The following is a 14,965-nucleotide window of genomic DNA, read 5'->3' as shown; positions in this document are numbered from 1 at the left end:
CGCAAACAGCGGCCTCTCTGATGAAGACGACTTCTTTGCATCCATGGAGTTGGGAAAATCACAAGTAGGAGAGCTGGAGAGGTACCTTTCATGTCTGTCCCCTGCAGGTATGGATCTACTCCACACCTTTCCTCGCATCAAGAAGCTGTCACTCAAAGTCAACACAGGTCTTCCTGCATCTGCAGACTGCGAGAGACTTTTCAGTCATGCAGGACTCCTGTTCACTGCTAAACGATCACAGCTTCACAGCAAGAACCTTGAGAGCCAGCCACTGTTGAAGCTTAATAGTGACATCACTGAGTGATTCTTTGGTGAAATAGTTTGTTTCTGCATGTTTTGACACACACACACACACACACACACACACACACACACACACACACACACACACACACACACACACACACACACACACACTCACTCCCAGTGGGGCCTTCAATATAAAAAGGTTTTCATGTTACTGTGCCAAAGAGTTCCTGGAGTGTTGACTCCAGTCAACCAGTCAAAGGGCCAGTGTCAGCCTAAAGGTTAGAATATTGCCAAATCTGTTGTCTGTCTGTGGGAGTCTAGATGGGGGAAGCTGCTCCTCTCTCAACTGCTTTTGAGGTGCTTTTGAGCAAAGCGTTTAATCCCCTTAACTGTGTAATGGCTGTGCTAGAAAGCGCAGAGCTATGAATGTATAACTCCATTGTAAAGACACATCATACATGCTTTATGCTGCTTATCTTAACTTATTTTAATTTATTTTATTGATTGGATGAACTATAATTTGCCTAAAGATGATTATTTTGTATTTTTGTCTGTCTGATTGTTGTATTGTGTTAAAAAATAAATCAGACGTTACTCAACAGTTACTCAGTACTTGAGTAGTTTTTTCACCAAGTACTTTTTTACTCTTACTCAAGTAATTATTTGGATGACTACTTTTTACTTTTACTTGAGTCATATTATTCTGAAGAAACAGTACTTTTACTTGAGTACAGTTTTTGGCTACTCTACCCACCTCTGATTAGATATAATATAGGTTTACCACATAGGGCCCATGTATTTAAATGTGTGAAAGCAACAGCAAACATTTCAACAAGAGAAAAAAGCACTCTCCACTAGCGGGAGTTTGGAGAGCCCAAGTGAAGAGCCTCGCCCATAGTGCGTCTTCTCCACAGTAATAATTCATTTGAACTACAAATTCCAAATACAAGCTTCATAACTAAATGATCCATTTCAAGCATATTTGACATACCAAAAGACCAGTGGGCCTATGTTAGTCATTGTTCCTTGATGCCCCATTGTTGGTGAGCTTGCAAAGTAAACAGTTAATATTCTTGACCTCCAAATAATTTTTGGAGCTGCATATTTATTTATTATGGCAATCCTCTCATCCTACAATTTGACGTTTGCGCTACACCGGATGCTATAGTTGCATGCTACAGCAAATCCGTAATCTGTTCGCTAGCTCGCCGACCTGTGTTGATTGACAGTTTGCTGGTCCAATCAGAGTGCAAAGTGTGCGTTTCACTAGCCAATCTGTTGCAGGTTTCTTTTGCAAGGTCGATGATGCTGTCTACTGTCTCTGGCTGCGTGTAGAGTGATCGATGTAGAGTGATCTGTGCCACAAAATGAGTGACAAAACATTACAAAACCTGCCCATATACTATACAGGGCACATTTGGGAAAGAGACCTAGGTCTCAATATGACTTCCCTGTCAAAATAAGGTTAAATTAAATTTTTAAAAATAGCTCCACCTATTCCTCAGGTACAGTAATTGCATTTTCTACCATATTTCTTACACCAATTCTGTACTTTCAGATACAGAAGGGGAATCAAGCGTGGTAGGGGAAAGGGGGATGGTTTAAATAGCGACTGCCCCTAAAAATCTACTTCTCGTTTTGAAAATGGCATATGTGCAGTGGTGACCCGTCATTCTGTTTTGAGCCCCACAGTTTTAGACTTTTTGCATGTTATTTTGGCATTAATACGTGTCACATATCAGTATGCAAACAATGTAAAAAATATATATAATTGAGTTAATAAAGCTGCATACAAACATGATCTCTTTTTTGTTTGCTTGAGTAAGGCAACTCCAAAATGAAAATTCAAGCCCCTTGGTTGCTGCCATAGAGTTATCTTAGAAGTGCCCTTCCAAGAAGGCTCAAGGTCATTGGCCACAGATAAAATGATGTCAAATCACGTTATATGGACAGTAGCTTTGATTGGACTGATCATGTCAACATCTTACTTTCAAAATCTTAGCTAGCAGTCATCATCATGAATCAAGTCGACAAACTACTGGCAAATCCTTTTTAATCCTTGTCATATGAAGATAAATTATAATTTAGATAAAATGTATCGGTGCTCATCGACCATTGGACAGAAACATGACACAACAAGTTGGAAATCGCAAAGTCAACAATGAGTGGTTTGGAGGGAATCGGTGACAGTGGCTAACTGCAAGCGTTGCAACTGGGAAGTCGGGAATAAACGAGCTCCGACTGGGAAAATACGTTTTGAATGGTCATCCAACTCGGAATTGTAAATCCGGCCTCTTAATCTTTGATGACAAAATTTGCCCACGAAGGACCGCCGCGCCACCTTTCTGTTCAAGTGAGCACAACAAGGTGAGTCCAAAAACGTATTGTATGCTGCTGCATAAATGATGTAATATGCCAGGGAGATATGTATACTGTAGCTAAGAAAGTAATACTAAGTGTATGTTGTGTAGTAAGCTGTTAGTAGCCCACGTGCCTAATTTACATTGTGTAATTTATTGACGGTCCCTAACTATCTCCAGAGAAGCTAATTGGCTAAATAATTTGTCGAACTCTTCCCACCTGCAAACACACACAAGAGACATCCACATAAAACCACACACTGAAACCAACTCACGTTAGAATTCAGTCATGGCTGCTAGCATTTCTTAATTAACCAAATCTAAAACGAGGCCAAAACAGGAATTCGGTCACCCTTTAGAACTGGCCTTATCAAATAGGTCTGTACAGTGCTTTCATAAAGTATTCATACCCCTTGACTTATTCCACATTTTGTTGTGTTTTTCTCACCTATCTACCTCATAATGACAGAGCGAAAACATGTTTTTAGAAATTGTTGAAAAATATGGGATAATGAAATACAGAAATGTTTCATTTACATATGTATTAATACCCCTGAGTCAATATATGTTAGAATCACCTTTGGCAGCGATTACAGCTGTGAGTCTTCCTGGGTAAGTCTCTAAGAGCTTTGCACATCTGGATTGTACAATATTTGCCTATTATTATTTTCGAAATTCTTCAAGCTCTGTCAAATTGGTTGTTGATCATTGTTAGACAACCATTTTCAAGTCTTGCCATAGATTTTCAAGCAGATTTAAGTCCAAACTGTAACTCGGCCACTCCAGAAAATTCACTGTCTTCTTGGTAAGCAACTCCAGTATAGATTTGGCCTTGTGTTTTAGGTTATTGTCCTGCTGAAAGGTGAATTATTGTCCTAGTGTCTTGTGGAAAGCACACTGAACTAGGATTTTGCCTGTGCTTAGCTCCATTCCGTTTTTTTTTTATCCTGAAAGTCTCCCCAGTTCCACACCTGAGCCTCATTAGGTACACCAAGGTTGCCACGGATATTTCCCTGTTGACCGGGTGGTCGTTGGAATGGGCTAGGGCCGTCTGGGAGAGAGAAGAGGAGGAGCTGGGTTCCTATGGGAGGTTCATGGCTCTGTTCAGAGGAGTCTTCGATCATCCACCGGAGGGCAGAGAGGGGGGTGAGTGCCTACTCCAACTACAGCAGGAGGACCAGACCGCTGCGGAGTACGCCCTCACCTTTCATACAGTATCAGCATCCAGCGGATGGAATAAGCTGGCACTCCGCACCTTATTCAGAAGAGGATTGCGTGAGGAGGGCCAGGTGTGCCTAATGAGGTGCAGGTGTGCGTAATGAAAGTTTCCAGGTGTGCGTAAGGATGGCTTACCATAACAAAAGGTAAGTCAATACTTTTCATTTTTAATTAATTTGTATACATTTTGAAAAACATAATTCCACTTCGGCATTATGGGGTATTGTGTGTAGGCCAGTGACACAAAATCTCAATTTAATCCATTTTAAATTCAGGCTGTAACACAACAAAATGTGGAAAAAGTAAATGGGCGTGAATACTTTCTGAAGGCATTGTAAATGGATTTTATGAATGAGCAATCTTTTAAAAACTCAGTAATTTACAGCACATTGTACATTGTATTGTGAAAGAGAAAGTTTGTTGAGTATAGAAACCGAGCATAAGGCAATGGTAACAGATATTTACATCAAATAGATTTTAAGAAGATAACTCAAGTGGGATTTTAATTTCCGGCCCTATTTCTATTCCAGAAGGAATGCAGGTGAAACTCACTCAGTGTCGTGCTTAACGATTGCACAGGCGGTAAACAAAACATATAATCGATCATAACATCATAGAGTAAATAGTATATCAGTTTAATTATCTTATAAACTGAAATGGGTATTGGTTGGCTTATAACTTGACATTTTTTAAAGGCAACTCATTTGTTTTCTTCTTTAAACCTCTAATGACATATATAATATAATGCATACCTTAATAAAATGAACTGAATTAAGTATTTTTTTTTTATAAAGCCAGCGTAGGTTTGCAGTGGGTATTTCCCAGAAATGTAATGATCACTATCTGTCATCCTACTGAGTGATTTACAGCCTCATTAAACAGTGAATAGCATACCAGGTGAAAAACCCAGTTAAGCGAAATGCCAACCCATTTGTTTGATCATGATTGTTAAAAATGTTAGGAGGTTAAGAATATATTCAGTGGTCTTATCTATTGATATGAGTTGGAGACATAATTAAATGTCCAACACGTTTGTTCAAAACAGGAGACTTAAGACTCTTGCTCCAAATTACATTTACATTACATTTTAGTCATTTAGCAGACGCTCTTATCCAGAGCGACTTACAGGAGCAATTAGGGTTAAGTGCCTTGCTCAAGGGCACATTTACGTCATTTAGCAGACGCTCTTAAACAGAGCGACTCACAAATTGGTGCATTCACCCTATAGGCAGTGGGATATAGGCTCTGGCACACCAATGGTGGAACAAGCTCCCTCACGACGCCAGGACAGCGGAGTCACTCACCACCTTCCGGAGACATTTGAAACCCCACCTCTTTAAGGAATACCTGGGATAGGATAAAGTGTTCCTTCTAACCCCCCCCCCCCCCCCCCCCCCAAATTGTAAAGTGGTTATCCCACTGGCTATAGGGTGAACGCACCAATTTGTGAGTCGCTCTGGCTAAGAGCGTCTGCTAAATGACGTTAATGTGCCCTTGAGCAAGGCACTTAACCCTAATTGCTCCTGTAAGTCGCTCTGGATAAGAGCGTCTGCTAAATGACTAAAATGTAAATGTAAATGTATAACCGCTTTACAATTTTTTGGGGGGGGGGGGGGGTAGAAGGATTACTTTATCCTATCCCAGGTATTCCTTAAAGAGGTGGGGTTTCAAATGTCTCCGGAAGGTGGTGAGTGACTCCGCTGTCCTGGCGTCGTGAGGGAGCTTGTTCCACCATTGGGGTGCCAGAGCAGCGAACAGTTTTGACTGGGCTGAGCGGGAACTATGCTTCCGCAGAGGAAGGGGAGCCAGCAGGCCAGAGGTGGATGAACGCAATGCCCTCGTTTGGGTGTAGGGACTGATCAAAGCCCGAAGGTACGGAGGTGCCGTTCCCCTCACTGCTCCATAGGCAAGCACCATGGTCTTGTAGCGGATGCGAGCTTCAACTGGAAGCCAGTGGAGTGTGTGGAGGAGGGGGGTGACGTGAGAAAACTTGGGAAGGTTGAACACCAGACGGGCTGCGGCATTCTGGATGAGTTGTAGGGGTTTAATGGCACAGGCAGGGAGGCCAGCCAACAGCGAGTTGCAGTAGTCCAGACGGGAGATGACAAGTGCCTGGATTAGGACCTGTGCCGCTTCCTGTGTAAGGCAGGGTCGTACTCTCCGAATGTTGTAGAGCATGAACCTGCAGGAGCGGGTCACCGCCTTGATGTTAGCGGAGAACGACAGGGTGTTGTCCAGGGTCACGCCAAGGCTCTTCGCACTCTGGGAGGAGGACACAACGGAGTTGTCAACCGTGATGGCGAGATCATGGAACGGGCAGTCCTTCCCCGGGAGGAAGAGCAGCTCCGTCTTGCCAGGGTTCAGCTTTAGGTGGTGATCCGTCATCCATACTGATATGTCTGCCAGACATGCAGAGATGCGATTCGCCACCTGGTTATCAGAAGGGGGAAAGGAGAAGATTAGTTGTGTATCGTCAGCGTAGCAATGATAGGAGAGGCCATGTGAGGATATGACAGAGCCAAGTGACTTGGTGTATAGGGAGAAAAGGAGAGGGCCTAGAACTGAGCCCTGGGGGACACCAGTGGTGAGAGCACGTGGTGCGGAGACAGCTTCTCGCCACGCCACTTGGTAGGAGCGACCGGTCAGGTAGGACGCAATCCAGGAGTGAGCCGCGCCGGAGATGCCCAGCTCGGAGAGGGTGGAGAGGAGGATCTGATGGTTCACAGTATCAAAGGCAGCAGACAGGTCTAGAAGGACAAGAGCAGAGGAGAGAGAGTTAGCTTTAGCAGTGCGGAGAGCCTCCGTGACACAGAGAAGAGCAGTCTCAGTTGAATGACCAGTCCTGAAACCTGACTGGTTTGGATCAAGAAGGTCATTCTGAGAGAGATAGCAAGAGAGTTGGCTAAAGACGGCACGCTCAATAGTTTTGGAAAGAAAAGAAAGAAGGGATACTGGTCTGTAGTTGTTGACATCAGTGGGATCGAGTGTTGGTTTTTTGAGAAGGGGAGCAACTCTCGCTCTCTTGAAGACGGAAGGGACATGGCCAGCGGTCAAGGATGAGTTGATCAGCGAGGTGAGGTAGGGGAGAAGGTCACCGGAGATGGTCTGGAGAAGAGAGGAGGGGATGGGGTCAAGCGGGCAGGTTGTTGGGCGGCCTGCAGTCACAAGTCGCAGGATTTTATCTGGAGAGAGAGGGGAGAAAGAAGTCAAAGCATAGGGTAGGGCAGTGTGAGTAGGACCAGCAGTGTCATTAGACTTAACAAACGAGGATCGGATGTCGTCAACCTTCTTTTCAAAGTGGTTGACGAAGTCATCCACAGAGAGAGAGGGGGGGGGGGGGGGGGGGGGATTCAGCAGTGAGGAAAATGTGGCAAATAGCTTCCTAGGGTTAGAGGCAGATGCTTGGAATTTAGAGTGGTAGAAAGTGGCCTTAGCAGCAGAAACAGATGAAGAAAATGTAGAGAGGAGGGAGTGAAAAGATGCCAGGTCGGCAGGGAGTTTAGTTTTCTTCCATTTCCGCTCCGCTGCCCGGAGCTCTGTTCTGTGAGCTCGCAATGAGTCATCAAGCCACGGAGCTGGAGGGGAGGACCGAGCCGGCCGGGAGGATAGGGGACACAGAGAGTCAAAGGATGCAGAAAGGGAGGAGAGGAGGGTTGAGGAGGCAGAATCAGGAGATTGGAGGGAGAAGGATTGAGCAGAGGGAAGAGATGATAGGATGGAAGAGGAGAGAGTAGTGGGAGAGAGAGAGCGAAGGTTGCGGCGGCGCATTACTATCTGTGTAGGGGCAGAGTGAGTAGTGTGGGAGGAGAGCGAGAGAGAAAAGGAAACAAAGTAGTGGTCGGAGACATGGAGGGGAGTTGCAGTGAGATTAGTAGAAGAGCAGCATCTAGTAAAGATGAGGTCAAGCGTATTGCCTGCCTTGTGAGTAGGGGGGGACGGTGAGAGGGTGAGGTCAAAAGAGGAGAGGAGTGGAAAGAAGGAGGCAGAGAGAAATGAGTCAAATGTGGACATAGGGAGGTTGAAATCCCCCAAAACTGTGAGGGGTGAGCCATCCTCAGGAAAGGAACTTATCAAGGCGTCAAGCTCATTGATGAACTCTCCAAGGGAACCTGGAGGGCGATAGATGACAAGGATATTAAGCTTAAATGGGCTAGTGACTGTGACAGCATGGAATTCAAATGAGGAGATAGACAGATGGGTTAGGGGAAAAATTGAGAATGTCCACTTGGGAGAGATGAGGATTCCTGTGCCACCACCCCTCTGACCAGATGCTCTCGGGGTATGCGAGAACACATGGTCAGACGAGGAGAGAGCAGTAGGAGTAGCAGTGTTTTCAGTGGTAATCCATGTTTCCGTCAGCGCCAGGAAGTCGAGGGACTGGAGATTAGCATAGGCTGGGATGAAGTCAGCTTTGTTGGCAGCAGAACGGCAGTTCCAGAGGCTGCCTGAGACCTGGAACTCCAGGTGTGGGGTGCGTGCAGGGACCACCAGGTTAGAGAGGCAGCAGCCACGCGGTGTGGGGCGTTTGTGTAGCCTGTGCAGAGAGGAGAGAACAGGGATAGGCAGAGGCATAGTTGACAGGCTGTAGCAAATGGCTACAATAATGCAGAGGAGATCGGAATGAAATGAACTAAACATCTGGGAGAGTAGAGAGCAGGGCCTCCCTCACCAAAAACTTCTACCTCAGAAACTATAATTGTTTCACTGAACCACCCGAACAAAAACTCTACCAACTTCCACCTTTAGAAATCAGAATTGTTGTGAACCACAGCGGTTCAATGTTTAAAGGAATAGACTCAACCCACTTTATTCAGCTAGCTAACTATGACACCATAGCTAACTAGCATGCTAGCATCCAATAACACACAGTTTAGCACCAACACTTGGTCACAACAAACCACCAATAGTGTGTTAACACACTAAGCAGATAATTCGGCTATGTAGCACAACTATATTGTATTTAGCTACTACAGTACAGTTAGCTGGTCATGTTGGCTAGCTAGCAATGGCCACTGTGTTGACCTTGTTTGAAGAACGGCTAGCTAGCTAACTAGCTTCGTGCAACCCCCGGCACCACCGAAAAACAATGCCAACCTACAGTAACTACCCACAACAGCCCACAATGCCTAGCTATGACGCCATAGCTAACTAGCATGCTAGCATCCAATAACACACAGTTTAGCACCAATACTTGGTTACAACAAATTACCAAGAGTGTGTTAACACACTAAACAGATAATTCATGTCCGTGTCTAGTTCCTTTCATAACGCAGCAAAAATTTAACGTTGGCTAGCTAGCACATTAACACTGGAAACAACTCTCCACCGTTGCACTAAACAGATAATTACCAATAAACGTTACCAGTAGCTACCCGCTAGCTAGCTAGCATACCAAGAGTGTGTTAACACACTAAACAGATAATTCATGTCCGTGTCTAGTTCCTTTCATAACGCAGCAAAGATTAAACGTTGGCTAGCTAGCACATTAACACTGGAAACAACTCTCCACCGTTGCACTAAACAGATAATTACCAATAAACGTTACCAGTAGCTACCCGCTAGCTAGCTAGCTAGCTAGCCTCGTGCTTCGCCGGGCTCCGCCGTAAACAATACAATAGTTACCTACAATAATTGCCTACGGAAACCTACAATAACTACCTAAATAACTACGTAAATAAACTACCTACCTACGATCTAAATACATGGTTTAAGCTTTACTCAACACCATATGAGAAGCCAAGCTTACCTCCTGCTAGAGAAAAACACAACCTCACCTCTCCCGACGAAGCACTTCACGTTCTAGATATTCCAGTCCTCTTCCTAAAGGAGGGGACCAACGCATTAGTCACGGGCTGTCATGGGTCCTCATCTCAAAACGCTAATCTCTCACAAACTCGGTGTCCTCCATGATACTGTTTCTGGACAGGCTGCGAATAGTAGAGATATTTGACTAATCAGCAGACTGAATTCACCTGGACTGTAATTGGTGCACAAATCAGCAGACTGAATTCAACTGGCCCCCCCACCCACCCTAAAAGTACTAAATAAAAAGTATAAGAGAGAATATAAGGTAAAAATATACAATAACAAACAAATACTCTGATGTTCAGCTTCCTGTGGCACTTACCCCAGCACTCTCCCTCTGTTTAGGTGAGGGTAGAGCAGCTGAACGCAGTTCTCTGTCAGCTTTCAGTGTCTGAGACTGAGCTCACAGGGTCCCCCAGGACAATGGGCCAACACAAGGGCCAGCGCTCTTTAGCTCTGCAGGCCCGGCCTGGTCCGGCTGAGGTCCATCTCTTTGCCCATAGCCCTGGATAGGGAAGTGGCATGCTGCGCATCACCTGCACTGATAAGACCCAAGAGCCAGACGAGCATAGCCTTACTGACACTGCAAGGGAGAGGAGAGAGAATGTTTTGTTCTTAAAGAAAATTGCTGATAGAATGATGAATTTCCATTTGAGATCATTTGAGGTGTGTTTGAATGCAGTAACTGTATTTTAAGTCCAACAAAAGCAGAACAATCTAGTCTGATATATAAGGTTGAGAGCAAGCAGAGTATGTCAGTGTTTTTAACTGGTGATGTAGAATGTTTCCCAGGCAGCTAGTGGGGACTAGGGTTGAATATTTACCGGGTATTTTAGAAATGTTCCATCCAGAGAATAAATCACTTTTCTCCCTGGTAAGCCGGTATTTACCGCCAAAATCTTAAGTGTCATTCAAAAGCATATAATTATGTCTGGATTTGATTAGAGCTTAGATCAGCATGAAAATTCTAACCTGATGCTAGCGGAGCCTGATGAGCCATTTATTAAATAAATTTTATGAGCCTTACATTAATGACATTTAATGAGCCCAAGCCTAAAAAAGCCCAAATGATTGTGCCGTTATCCAATACCTATATGATATAGGCTACTGGACATTACGCACGATAAAAAAACATAAAAGCCCATAGCTGTAGCTAGCAACATGCTCTCTTGGGTATATACATGAAACTAGCTAATATTTTTGAGTGTGAACTGTATTACTGTACTGTATTGTACTGTATTATATGGACTGGAATTGTGCACATCATTTAAACCATGATGAAACAGAATCGAACAAGCGATTCTGGTGCAGCACATGCACCTACAAAGTTACAAGTATAGGCTAGCGAATTATATATCAATTTTGAAATATAATTGGGCCTACACTGTTTCAGGGAGAATCAGCTGGAAAAGGAGCCTGCAGTCCACACTGTTTCAGGGGGGACCAGAGCCTGCTGTCCACACTGTTTCAGGGGGAACCAGAGCCTGCTGTCTACACTGTTTCAGGGGGAACCAGAGCCTGCTGTCCACACTGTTTCAGGGAGAACCAGCTGGAGAAAGAGCCTGCTGTCCACATTGTTTCAGGGAGAACCAGCTGGAGAAAGAGCCTGCTGTCCACACTGTTTCAGGGGGAACCAGCTGGAGAAAAAGCCTGCTGTCCACACTGTTTCAGGGGGAACCAGCTGGAGAAAGAGCCTGCTAACCACACTGTTTCATGGAGAACCAGCTGGGGAAAGAGCCTGCTGACCACACTGTTTCAGGGAGAACCAGCTGGAGGAAGAGCCTTCTGACCACACTGTTTCAGGGAGAACCAGCTGGAGAAAAAGCCTGCTGACCACACTGTTTCAGGGAGAACCAGCTGGGGAAAGAGCCTGCTGTTCACACTGAACCAGGTATATGGTCAATAGGAGTAGCATAAATAAGATCATACACTTATACCTTTCTAACAAGCATACATAGAAAAATAAAATGTCACTTGTTTATCTGATTGCCTCATGAACATGAGAAGAAAAGTTTAAAGGGGACGTTTTACAACTGACCTGAACTGGGAAACTATTCAGCATGGGCAGGATGCCCATCATTCCTGTCTCTAATAATAATAATTTGTTGGCCGGTTATATTTGTCCTCCTATCTCCACTTTCCTTGAGACACCCGAGAGTAGGATCACGACCAGGGTCTGCCATTATCAACGGCGACCCTGAAGCAATTAGGGTTCAGTGCTTTGCTCAAGGACACATCAACATATGTTTTACCTTGTCTACTCAGGATTCAAGCTAGTGACCTTTCAGTTACTGGCTCAACACTATAATCGCAAGGCTACCTGCCGCCCGATGGATGCCCACTGTATCCTCTAATGTAAAGCTGTATGCAATAGACCTATAGCCTACTCAATAAAACAATTACTTACCTGGAGATGATCTCCCCTCTTCTGACAATACAAATGTACAGTAATGGGAGGAGACTGTCGGACAGGAACTTAAACGCTGATTCATGCCAACTTTGTATCGACGGGTAAACAGGCTGGTTCACTGGTCTAGCCTTGCCTTTTCCCCAAAGTTGACACGTTCACTTTTCCTGGATGCAAAAGGAATGAGATGTTGATATAAAGCAGGGTTTCCACCAGATTTCTTACAACAGGCCATTTTCATAATGAGTAATGAACAGGGTTAGCTCGGAGAGGACTAGGCGAGGCCAATAGTAACTAAACTATAATATATTTATAAGCTTTAAAGGGTACTGGGAATTGTACCAGAGATGGAAGAGGAAGCGGGACATCCCACTCCCTCATTTTTTGTGATTTATATACAGTCAATTAACTAAGGAGACCAGACCCAGCTGCTATGCTATCGCATTGGTGTCTAAGTCAAATGTGTCCAACTCATTCCACGGAGGGCCGCGCGTCTGCAGGTTTTCGCTCCTCCCTTGTATTTGATTGATGAATTAAGGTCACTAATTAGTAAATAACTCCCCTCACATGGTTGTCTAGGTCTTAATTGAAAGGAAAACCAAAAACCTGCAGACACTAGGCCCTCTATGGAATGAATTTAACACCCCTGCCTAACCCTCTACTGGCTAAGCCCTGTCTAAGCCAGGGGGGTTGGCCCATAGAAACACATTGAATAACAGATTCACTACATGGAACAACAGATAGTCCCCCCAAAACAATCTAAAGGAAGTTTGTTCTGAAGTGTCTGTCCTATATCTGAGCGATAAAAGAAACATCAGGAAACAAATAGTAATATTTTTTTTTGTACATATATGGAACCCCTTATTTTTTGGCACTAAACTATCTCCAAATACACTTCCATACAATTTTTTAACTGGTACCGGGGGACCTTCAGACGAGTCTTGTGAGGCTTGTGGGCGTCATAGAGCAAAACCGACATGTACGTGTTCGTGAGAGTCTCACCTTTCCACAGATGGGTCATATTAGTGTGTATCCCAAACTGTTCGGATGCTACAGACAGAAGTTGGCAGATTGGCTGTAGCAACTTTAGACGAGTCCCAAGACGCTTGTGCTCTGCCACCTTTCACCGCAAATGCGGAAGTGCGACATCGGCGGATGCGGTGGATTGAGATGCATCCAATGCAAAAAAACTGATATCTCTAGCTTAAACTGATGTTTTTTGTATTTATTATGCGAATTCGATTTCCACAGGGCCGCGGAAATTGACTCTAGGGGGCTTTAAGGAGACAGGAACACTGACCATTTCTTTCAATCGGCCTGAGTAAGTCATCTTCATTTATCTCCCATCGTTAATCGTACTGCAGTTTTGTGGAAGCCATACTATGGAAGCATATTCCCACAACAGAAAAATCATACTTTTGGACTACGAGTTACAGTTGAAGTCAGAAGTTTACATACACTTAGGTTGGAGTCATTAAAACTTGTTTTTTAACCACTCCACATTATTTAGCAGACGCTCTTATCCAGAGCGACTTACAGGAGCAATTAGGGTTAAGTGCCTTGCTCAAGGGCACGTCGACAGATTTTTCACCTAGTCGGCTTGGGGATTAGAACCAGCGACCTTTCGGTTACTGGCACAACGCTCTTAACCACTAAGCTACCTCCACCAATTTCTTGTTAGCAAACTATAGTTTTGGCAAGTCGGTTAGGACATCTACTTGGTGCATGACACAAGTAATTTTTTCAACAATTGTTTACAGACAGATTATTTCACTTATAATTCACTGTATCACAATTCCAGTGGGCCAGAAGTTTACATACACTAAATTGACTGTGCCTTTAAACAGCTTGGAAAATTCCAGAAAATGATGTCATGGCTTTAGAAGCTTCTGATAGGCTAATTGACATCATTTGAGTCAAATCAAAATAAATCTGTATGTGATACTTGAATTTCCTGTGAACCCCAACATCTCTGGTTGACATATACAGTTGAAGTCAGAGGTTTACATACACCTTAGCCAAATACATTTAAACTCAGTTTTTCTTCAATTCCTGACATTTAATCCTAGTACAAATTCCCTGTTTTAGGTCAGATAGGATCACCACTTTATTTTAAGAATGTGAAATGTCAGAATAATAGTAGAGAGAATGATTTATTTCAGCTTTATTTCTTTCATCACATTCCCAGTGGGTCAGAAGTTTACATACACTCAATTAGTATTTGGTAGCATTGCCTTTAAATTGTTTAACTTGGGTCAAACGTTTCGGGTAGCCTTCCACAAGCTTCCCACAAAAAGTTGGGTGAATTTTGGCCCATTCCTCCTGACAGAGCTGGTGTAACTGAGTCAGGTTTGTAGGCCTCCTTGCTCGCACACGCTTTTTCAGTTCTGCCCACAAATTTTCTATAGGATTGAGGTCAGGGCTTTGTGATGGCCACTCCAATACCTTGACTTTGTTGTCCTTAAGCCATTTTGCCACAACTTTGGAAGTATGCTTGGGGTCATTGTCCATTTGAACGACCCATTTGTGACCAAGCTTTAACTTCCTGACTGATGTCTTGAGATGTTGCTTCAATATATCCACATAATTCTCCTTCCTCATGATGCCATCTATTTTGTGAAGTGCCCCAGTCCCTCCTGCAGCAAAGCACCCCCACAGCATGATGCTGCCACCCCTGTGCTTCACGATTGGGATGGTGTTCTTCGGCTTACAAGCTCCCCCTTTTTCCTCCAAAAATGACAATGGTCATTATGGCCAAACAGTTCTATTTTTGTTTCATCAGACCAGAGGACATTTCTCTAAACAGTATGATCTTTGTCCCCATGTGCAGTTGCAAACTGTAGTCTGGCTTTTTTATGGCGGTTTTGGAGCAGTGGCTTCTTCCTTGCTGAGCGGCCATTCAGGTCATGTCGATATAGGACTTGTT

Source organism: Coregonus lavaretus (assembly GCF_964263955.1).
Source record: "Coregonus lavaretus genome assembly, chromosome: 32".
NCBI lineage: Eukaryota > Metazoa > Chordata > Actinopteri > Salmoniformes > Salmonidae > Coregonus > Coregonus lavaretus.
Note: the sequence above shows the minus strand (reverse complement) of the source record.